The sequence below is a fragment of the Ipomoea triloba genome, chromosome 7 (assembly GCF_003576645.1).
Source record: "Ipomoea triloba cultivar NCNSP0323 chromosome 7, ASM357664v1".
NCBI lineage: Eukaryota > Viridiplantae > Streptophyta > Magnoliopsida > Solanales > Convolvulaceae > Ipomoea > Ipomoea triloba.
This window is the reverse complement of record NC_044922.1, coordinates 16928546-16938601: the sequence shown is the minus strand read 5'-3', so window position 1 is coordinate 16938601 and position 10056 is coordinate 16928546. Positions and strand designations below refer to the sequence as shown.

Below are 10056 nucleotides of genomic sequence, written 5' to 3'. Positions count from 1 at the left end.
ATTACACATGTTAATCTTTTACACTGAATCAACTATCAGTTATGTTTTTTTTTTGGTAAATGTAAATAAATTAGAACCAAACAAAATATGTACAAACTCACAAAGCATACCTCTAAAATTAGAAGAAATAAAGCACAATAGACATCAAATAAGAAGCCCAAATTGTAAAGCATCAACGGCCCACCGCTGAAGCAAAATTAACAAAGAAGATCAATTGGAGCATTAATGTGTAACAATCCAAATAACGCATAAGCCCATAAGATATAATTCCTTAGAAGTATGCCACTGTAAAGGCCCAATGAGCTCAATAAGAGTTGTTATGCCGTTGACCCAGGTCCACATTGCAAGGTGGACCTGGGTCTACATTCACATACACTATACTCTACATTCACACTTTGTAAACTCCACATTCACACATTACAGGATTATATGATACTCTACATTCACACTTTGCAAACTCCACATTCACACATTATAAGATTATATGATACTCTACATTCATACTTTGTAAACTCCACATTCACACATTACAGGATTATATGTTTAGTAACTATATTACCACTGTTATGCATTCACACATTCAAAACTCTATATTCACAGGTCCTATCCTCCATATTCACAACTTGAGAACTCCACATTCACACATTACAGGGCTACAAGTTGTTAGAACTTCTTAACTCTATTACATATTCACACATGCATAACTCTATATTCACGATTTCTATACTCCATATTCACAATTTGAAACCTCCACATTCACAGATTTCTGGGCAACTCTACCTTCACACAATCATAAATCTACATTCACGATTTCTATACTCTACATTCACACTTTGAAGCCTCTACATTCACACATTTTTGGACAACTCTATATTCAGCAATATGTTTACTAATTTAAAAAAAAAAAAAAAAAAAAAAAAAAAAANCCTAATTGACTTCTTACATAAAGTTGGAGGGTGTATTTGACCCTTTTCCCTAATTCAAATATTGATTTTACACCAATAATAATAATTCCAATTCTACACACGCAGAATACTGATTTTGCGTAATAGTAATTTTGTAAGATTACTTTTTCAATTTATTTGCAAAAAGATGGATTCCTTAATTTATTTTTGTAAAAATGGATTGTTTTTCCTATTTATTTGAATACTAATTTTGCATAAAGATGAATTCTTTTTCCTATTTAAACACTTCATTATGCTAAACGTATAGATGTAATTATAGATTAATTATTTATGACGAAAAAAAAAGATATGATGTGAGCACAAATGATCTAATATCTAATGAATTTGTACCGCAAATGACTTTTACAACAAGTTTTATGAACAGTAAGTAATATATTAGAATCCTATTTGTATTACAAAATTAATAGTATATATTAACTAAAATTTTATATGGAAATTAACTAACATATTAGAATTTTGTTGGAATTTTTCCACTGTCTTGTGTTTTTAAACTAGTCATGGGCAAGCGCTTTGCGCGAATGCCCAACGATAATATTATGTTAATTTCAGAACTAAAAATCATGTAATTACACATGTTAATCTTTTACACTGAATCAACTATCAGTTATGTTTTTTTTTTGGTAAATGTAAATAAATTAGAACCAAACAAAATATGTACAAACTCACAAAGCATACCTCTAAAATTAGAAGAAATAAAGCACAATAGACATCAAATAAGAAGCCCAAATTGTAAAGCATCAACGGCCCACCGCTGAAGCAAAATTAACAAAGAAGATCAATTGGAGCATTAATGTGTAACAATCCAAATAACGCATAAGCCCATAAGATATAATTCCTTAGAAGTATGCCACTGTAAAGGCCCAATGAGCTCAATAAGAGTTGTTATGCCGTTGACCCAGGTCCACATTGCAAGGTGGACCTGGGTCTACATTCACATACACTATACTCTACATTCACACTTTGTAAACTCCACATTCACACATTACAGGATTATATGATACTCTACATTCACACTTTGCAAACTCCACATTCACACATTATAAGATTATATGATACTCTACATTCATACTTTGTAAACTCCACATTCACACATTACAGGATTATATGTTTAGTAACTATATTACCACTGTTATGCATTCACACATTCAAAACTCTATATTCACAGGTCCTATCCTCCATATTCACAACTTGAGAACTCCACATTCACACATTACAGGGCTACAAGTTGTTAGAACTTCTTAACTCTATTACATATTCACACATGCATAACTCTATATTCACGATTTCTATACTCCATATTCACAATTTGAAACCTCCACATTCACAGATTTCTGGGCAACTCTACCTTCACACAATCATAAATCTACATTCACGATTTCTATACTCTACATTCACACTTTGAAGCCTCTACATTCACACATTTTTGGACAACTCTATATTCAGCAATATGTTTACTAATTTAAAAAAAAAAAAAAAAAAAAAAAAAAAAANAAAAAAAAAAAAAAAAAAAAGACAAAAACGACGTAGTTTTGGACCCAGGTCCACCTTGCAAGGTGGGCCTGGGTCCACAGCATAATTTGCCGCTCAATAACCTCCGTGCTAAAGCCTAAAAATATGACCTTTATTGAAGAACTCAAAAATATATCTTGAAAATCGTAGTCAATCACTAACTTTAGCAAACTTAGTGATGAAATTGTCAAGAATTATATGGCAAACGTAATGGAATTCTCTACCGTTATATGACAAAATTGAAATTTATTTAAAATTTGAGGGCAATTGGAAACAAAAATTAAAGTGCTTTGTCGGTTATGCCTAATTTTGATACTACTTCCTCAAAAGCCAAAATAGTCGTGCCAAATTAATTCATCAGTCTCCTCCACCTCGACCTCTCCGTAGATCTGGATTGACGAAGCCGACGATGAAGCTCTTGGATTGACACACAAGAGCTTCCACATTCCATTCCAACTCCCACATATTTTTTTTTGGTAAATGTAAATATATTTCAACTAAACAAAATATGTACAGACGATTTAAACTACAAGACAAAACCAAATACGACCCAAGGGCCATAAACACTACTAAGACTCTGATTAACGTCTGAGCAACAAATAATCTCAGTTATTTAAAACACCAATTGAAACAACATACGACTCAAACACAAATATTAAAACACACCAAGAAATTAAAATACCCAAGCCAAATCTGATGCATACTACTTTGAAAATTTTCTTGCTCAACTTCTCTTTAATGTTTTGAAGACCAACAAATTCGTTTTACAAGTAACTCCTCTACAATGTTTCCAAAGAGTGCAGACTCAAATGAGTCATTGCTTTCACTAATTTCAATGCTCATCATACACTTGAGGTTTATATGTAAACTGTTGACCTTCATCAACATGATATGTGCCATTAATATTGCTCATTGCTATTTGCTAATGCACTATGCACGAAAAATATTATTTAAAGAAAATCATAAACGCACATAAAAAGCAATAAAAACATATATAAACATTATCAACAAAACAAAACATACCTTATAAGCTTTTCTTTAAAGCAAATTCTTTTCTTAAAACCTGAAAATTAGAGTAGAATAAAATATTATATTATATTAGGCATTAGTATAAAATCTAATGTAAAAACAAAACTTATATAAAAAGTTTGACATTACATATAATATTTTAAACAAACCAAATGGCCCAAATCTATATATAATTCATTAATTTTAAATCCAAATGAAATTAGGGTAAAATTTAATGTCAAATAGCAAAATCATTATTGCATGGACCATGGTCCACACAAATAAAAAGTACATTTTTAATATACTAAAGGTATATTTTTTTGTACATAAGGTACATTATTTTAGAGTACATTATTTAACCACTTTTATTAATTATTTCGCGAATCTTGCTCGGTTATTTGGACTAACTGTAGTAAGTTACGTGATATATTCGATATACCTCTTTTGGTTTCTAAGAATAAAATGTACCTCTTCGAGCCAAATTCCAACTTGGTTTTGAAAAGTGTATTTTATTATTTTAGTATATCCAACTTATGGTGGGGGAGTTATGTCCTCATTAGTTATTACTTTAGTTGGATTGGAACCAAATATTGATTATTTAGTATGCCCAACTAATAGTGGGGGAATTATATCTTCATTATTTAGTTGGTCAAATCAATTGTGAGTACGTATATATATCTTTAATTCTACTGAAGAATATTTTGATCAGTGAGAGTGATCATTTAGAAAAAGACCATTAAGATGCTCCATTAAGAGATTCCACAAGTATTAATCTTGTATTTGTTCATATAAATTTATAAGTTCAAATTATTGAACATTTGATTGTGCAACATATTTATGAAAATGTTGCAACAATATTAAGGAGTTTATTAGAATAAAACATTTAACTTGTGATACACTGTTATTTAAATAAATTCTTTAGCATTTAATAGAGTCTTTAGTTTCTTCAAAATTGATCCTGGGCCATTTTGATTTATAAGGCTCAAGACAATTTTGCAAGACATAAAACTAAGACTCATAATGACCTTGAAGTTATTTGGGAAGTTATGGTGTATATTTTAAATTTCACATTTATGGACCGAGAATTTTAGTTTATTGTCTAAGTTGTTGGAATGCTTCTATGACTAAACTATCTTTTGGTTATTTTGATGAGTGGGGGTGACAGACGTGTCAACTCCAAGCTCTGGGCCGTTAGAGGTAGTGCTTAAATTAAGTTATAAAACTAGTCATGGAACATAGTTAGCATTATGCTAACATTAAGAGATCTCTACTTAAGACATAGTTAACATTAAGGATCTTAGAGATCATGAAGTGTACTCTCTTGTACAATTTGGATGTTTTTTCTCTTTTAAGTTGCGCATATATATTTTATTTTGAGAAACATCCCTTAAGGTACCAAGAATAAACGTTGGGTTTGTTCATAAAGGACTTAAGTTGGGGAATAAAAATGCATGTGATGCATAGAAGATATTACTCTGTCGAGCAGAGGACATATCGCTATGATTCATGTGTTTTGTTCTTTGATGAGAATTGTGCTAGTACTTGCACCAAGTGGGTAACTGTAAGACTTTTTCCAATACAATATATATTATATTGTGGGCCTTAATAATGTGGTGCAAGTGGACTAGGCCCATTAAGTTATAGGATGGATTGGACATCTAGGTTTAGTCCAATCCACCATATGCCTATATAAGCCTGCATTGATGGGATGCAGGATAGACAATCAAAACATAACCTACAGACATGGTACTCACACTGCTCAGAAAATACCAGTACACCATCTAGGTTCTGAGTTAAGTGTGAGGCAAAACGGCTAACACCCTGCAGATTTACAGTTCATGAGGCAACACAAGACATCAACTATGGCTGGAGATCAACACAATCTATACTTCCGCTACTACGAGGTTAGGTTACTCGTAGATGTATTCTATATGTTTAGACTGTAATTCTGATCTTACAAAACATACATACATTAAAAATAATTTCTTTTTTCCACGTGATGCCAAATATAAAATTGCTTTCCACTACCTTTTACCTATCTTTTTAACACCTAAAGAAATTATTAATTTTGGTGAATAATAATCTAGCAAATATTACGATTAAATATTCGTATAATTTTGGGACAAATAAATAATTTTACTGAATATTAAACCTATCCTCGAAGCCAAACTTCCAGTAAACTCTTAAAATTCCAATTATTTCAATAACTAAAATTCCAAAAATCACATAAATTAAATATTTACAATTACTAAAATATTATAAAGGGATTATAAATTATTTTACACATAAACACTTAAAGAAATTATTATATTTAGGTAATAAAAATCTTGCAAATATATTACGAATAAACATTCATATAACTTTATGATTAGGGAACATTAAACTTACTCTCGAAGCTAAAGTTCCCGTAAACTCTTAAAATTCCAATCATTTCAATAACTAAAATTCCAAAAATCACATAAATTAAATAATTACAATTACTAAAATATTATTAAGTCATTATAAATTATTTTACACACAAACAATAAAAGAAATTATTACTTTTAGGTAATAAAAATCTTGTGAATATTACGAATAAATATTCATATAACATTGGAACAAAGAAACAATTTTAGTGAACATTAAACTTACCCTCGGAGACAAAGTTCTCGTAAACACTTAAAATTCCAATCATTTCAATAACTAAAATTCCAAAAATCACATAAATTAAATATTTCCACTTACTAAAAATATGAACTTTAATTTTGAAAATGATTTACATGTAAAAACTTTGTTTATTGAACTCTGTTTATTTAAATTACCATGAAGCTCCACCATGGCACAACGTTTAAAACTCACAACTACACTAATTTCAAAACAGAGAGTATATTGTTATTAAATATTAGAATTTGTATATATTAGATTATTTAAAAACATAGAATCATATTGGCTGAACTACATGACACAATGCTTCTAGAAGAATTTATTATAGAAATGTTTGTGATGTTTAACATGTTTGGACTCATAAGTGTATCATGTTGCTACTTAAATAACTTGTTTATGTATTCTTTTATTTTGTAATATAACAACACATTAATTAACTCTTCAAACTACCACAATCTCTGGTTGAGGCCAATTTTATAAGCATCAATTTTAATCCAATTCAAAGTAGAGTACCCATTACCAAGACTCAATTAAGATGATAGGCCTAATTTCATCCTTTAACCTCAAAATTCTGCACCACCCAGTCATTCAAAGCCCAAAAAATCAAAACTCCAACCCAAGATGTCATGCTAATCTCATATCCACACTTCACCGAAAGGAAGTGGACAACATTTCACCGAAAGGAAGTGGACCAATTAATTGGAAATTATATCGGCAATGTACAAATAATTGGCAATATAATGAATCAACATTTCACCGAAAGGAAGTGGACCAATTAATTGGCAATGGTGGAAATTATATCAGCAATAATAATAATGATGTTGGTGGTGAATGAGAGCATCTTAATAATAATAATAATGATAAAAATATAATAATAATAATAATAATAATAAATAAAGGGAGAAAAATTTTACTATTTACTTACTGTTTCATCATCAAGTACGATGTGCATATACTTTTTCTCAGGCGTTCCAATAGCGTTTTTTGGTTCGTTTTTCTTAATGACATGAACTGTACAACTCCAGTCCACAGTTTGTGTGTCAATATCAATTAACTTTACTGCATTTGTCATTACTAATATCCTTGTGTCATGTAAAATATGTTCATAAAGGATGTTATGAAATAATATAATGGGAACCACAACATAAATTCAAAAACCATAGATTAGGGAGTTAGGAGTAACTAAAATGTGTAGATTATAGATGAATATAATGAGAACCACAACATTACATACAAGGATACAAGTATAGATGAATAGATTATACAATAGATATATTTACATAACGATATTGAAGTTATACTAATTAATGAGTATACCATCATTGAGTTTTTTTTTTTAACTATAATCATTATGAGTACAAATACAAATAATAGAACAAATACAAATAATAGAATTAGCATGATAATATTTTGACAATCATACCTATAGAATGTCAAGTAGTGGTGTGTTGCAGAATATGTTAGGTTTAGTTTTGGGTGAATACCAGTCAAAAGAAGGGGGGTTTATATACTGTTGTTTTGAGTAGAATAATGGTTTAGTTAGGAATCTATACAAAATTGTATTATTATAGAATCTTATTAAGACTTCAATATTCTAATTTTAAGTTAGGAATCTATACAGAATTGTATTATAGAATATTGCCAATTTGTTTGAAAACTGCAATAAAGAAACAAATTGCCTAAAGAATTTAATGTTAAACTTCCGTTATATTTAACGGAAAAATTTGGTAAAATTATAAAAGATTAGGATATATTAAGAATTTAATTGTAAGTTGCACAATAAGAAAAACACAAAGTACAATATGTTAAGGCAGACTACTACACCAACATTTTTTTAGTTCCGTATGGAACTCTATGTATATTTGCAATTGAAATGTAACGAATCGTTGAAAAAAAGCACCTTAATGCCGTGAATAGATTTATTCGAAAACTAACGAAAGATAAGTGTTTGGTTTTATTCTCATATATGATTCAATTTTCGATATATTATATTTTCCTATTCCTACTTAACCTACTTTTGTAAATTCATCTTTACGATTTATATTCGTAATTTCCATATTTTCTTTTCTATAACATTTATTTTGTTGTTTAAATAAAAACAATTATTTTGCAATTTAATGACTTCCGAGAAAATGCCAGATCCAATATCCAAAAATTTAACTGATTGAAAATCGGAATCCGATCAATCAATGTATATATATATATATATATATTAATTAAATGGCGTGGTGTGTGTGAGTGTGTCATCCACTAACATAATGGCCAAAGCCCATGCGTGTGTGTGAGTGTGTCATCCATTAAGGGGGTGTTTGGTTGAATGTAAAACATTTTTCATGGAAAATGTTTTCCTTAAAGTGGGGGAAAATGGTGTTTTATGTTGTTTGGTTGGATGAAAAATAAATTCTTTGGGAAAAGGTTTTCCTTAACAATGAGGAAAATGTTTTCCTAGCAAATCTTAGGTATTTTGTTTTCTATGGAAAACTTTTTCCATGAAAAACTAGTATCACAATTCTACCCTCACCCTACTTTATTAATTACTCTTTTATTATTATTATATTATTATTATTGTGTAGGGTTAAATATGTCATTATACTCATTATTCCTTACCATTCCAAACTCAACCAAACAAAGAAATTTATATTCTCAGTAATTTATTTTCCACCAACCAAACAGTGGAATCTATTTTCCTGGTAATTTGTTTTCCATGGAATTTGAATTCCATTTTCTTCAAATATTTTTCAGCGAACCAAACGAGCCGTAAGTAAGTGTGTGTGAGTGTGTCATCCACTAAATTAAGAAATGTTTAATATAAATATATAAAATACATTGCACTTTCTTTCTTTCCTTCCTTCTTTCTTTCTTTTCTTCTTTCCTTCTTTCTTTCTTTCTTGTGAGATCGAGTGTGATACACTCAAATACCACCATTTTTATTTCTTTCACTTTATTCCTCCCAGGCCATTTTGTTTTCTTCTTCTTGTTTGCTGCGCACATGTGAAGGCTCCACATGGAAGAAAATTGGCATTACATGCAATTTAGCAAAAGGATTTTTGCCAATCATGCATCTATCTATATATATACATCTGCAATTCAATGGCTGCTCCCTCTTCCAAACATTCTCCTAAGACTAATCCTCTTCCTTCCCACTTCACAACCTTTTACTAAAACGTTAGTTGGATCACTTCAATTACGGGCATCAAAGCTACGCCACCTTCAAACAGAGATACATAGTAAGCTCCGGGGCCGCGCCTAATCCAACTTCCCTATCCTCGCCTAGCTGGGCACTGAATCTCCCAACAACTTTGATCCTCATAGCGTCGGATTTCTCACCAATAATGCCCCTCGTTTTAAGGCTCTTCTTGTCTATATAGAGGTAATAATTGAAGGATGAATGTGTCGAGTTTCAATTAAAAGTTTGAGCTTACAGTTAAAATGTAGATCCATATTTTATCTGGTAATCATGCAGCATAGGTATTACCGGGAATCAATACCATTCGGGAACATGGAAGAAGCTCTGAGAAACGAGACCATTCGTGGCTCTTTCAATTCTGCTCAAACTTTGGCTGATTATGCACAAGTGTTGTTCAGCATAGCTTTTCTTTCTAAAATTCCAAAACCATCCAGAAAAGAGAAAAGAAAATAATTGTAAGGACAAAGAATGAGTGTTAGTTCACGTGAGAGTAAAAACCAATAATGTCAAGATTCTCCACTTTCCTCCACTTTCTTTCTTTCTTTCTTGTGAGATCGAGTGTGATACACACTCAAACACCACCATTTTTATTTCTTTCACTTTATTCCTCCCAGGCCATTTTGTTTTCTTCGATCTTCTTGTTTGCGCACATGTGAAGGCTCCACATGGCCGGAACGAAGAAAATTTGGGATTGAATTGGCTGTTTGGGTTGGAAGGTATGATTTGTTGATAATATTAGTTGAT

The 10056-nt window shown here is 30.6% G+C and overlaps 1 pseudogene; it reads left to right on the top strand.

Annotated features, from left to right (window-relative positions):
• The first annotated feature begins 9026 nt into the window (after positions 1 to 9026).
• The window catches only part of LOC116024230, a 38465-nt pseudogene continuing 37435 nt past the window's right edge, over positions 9027 to 10056 (top strand).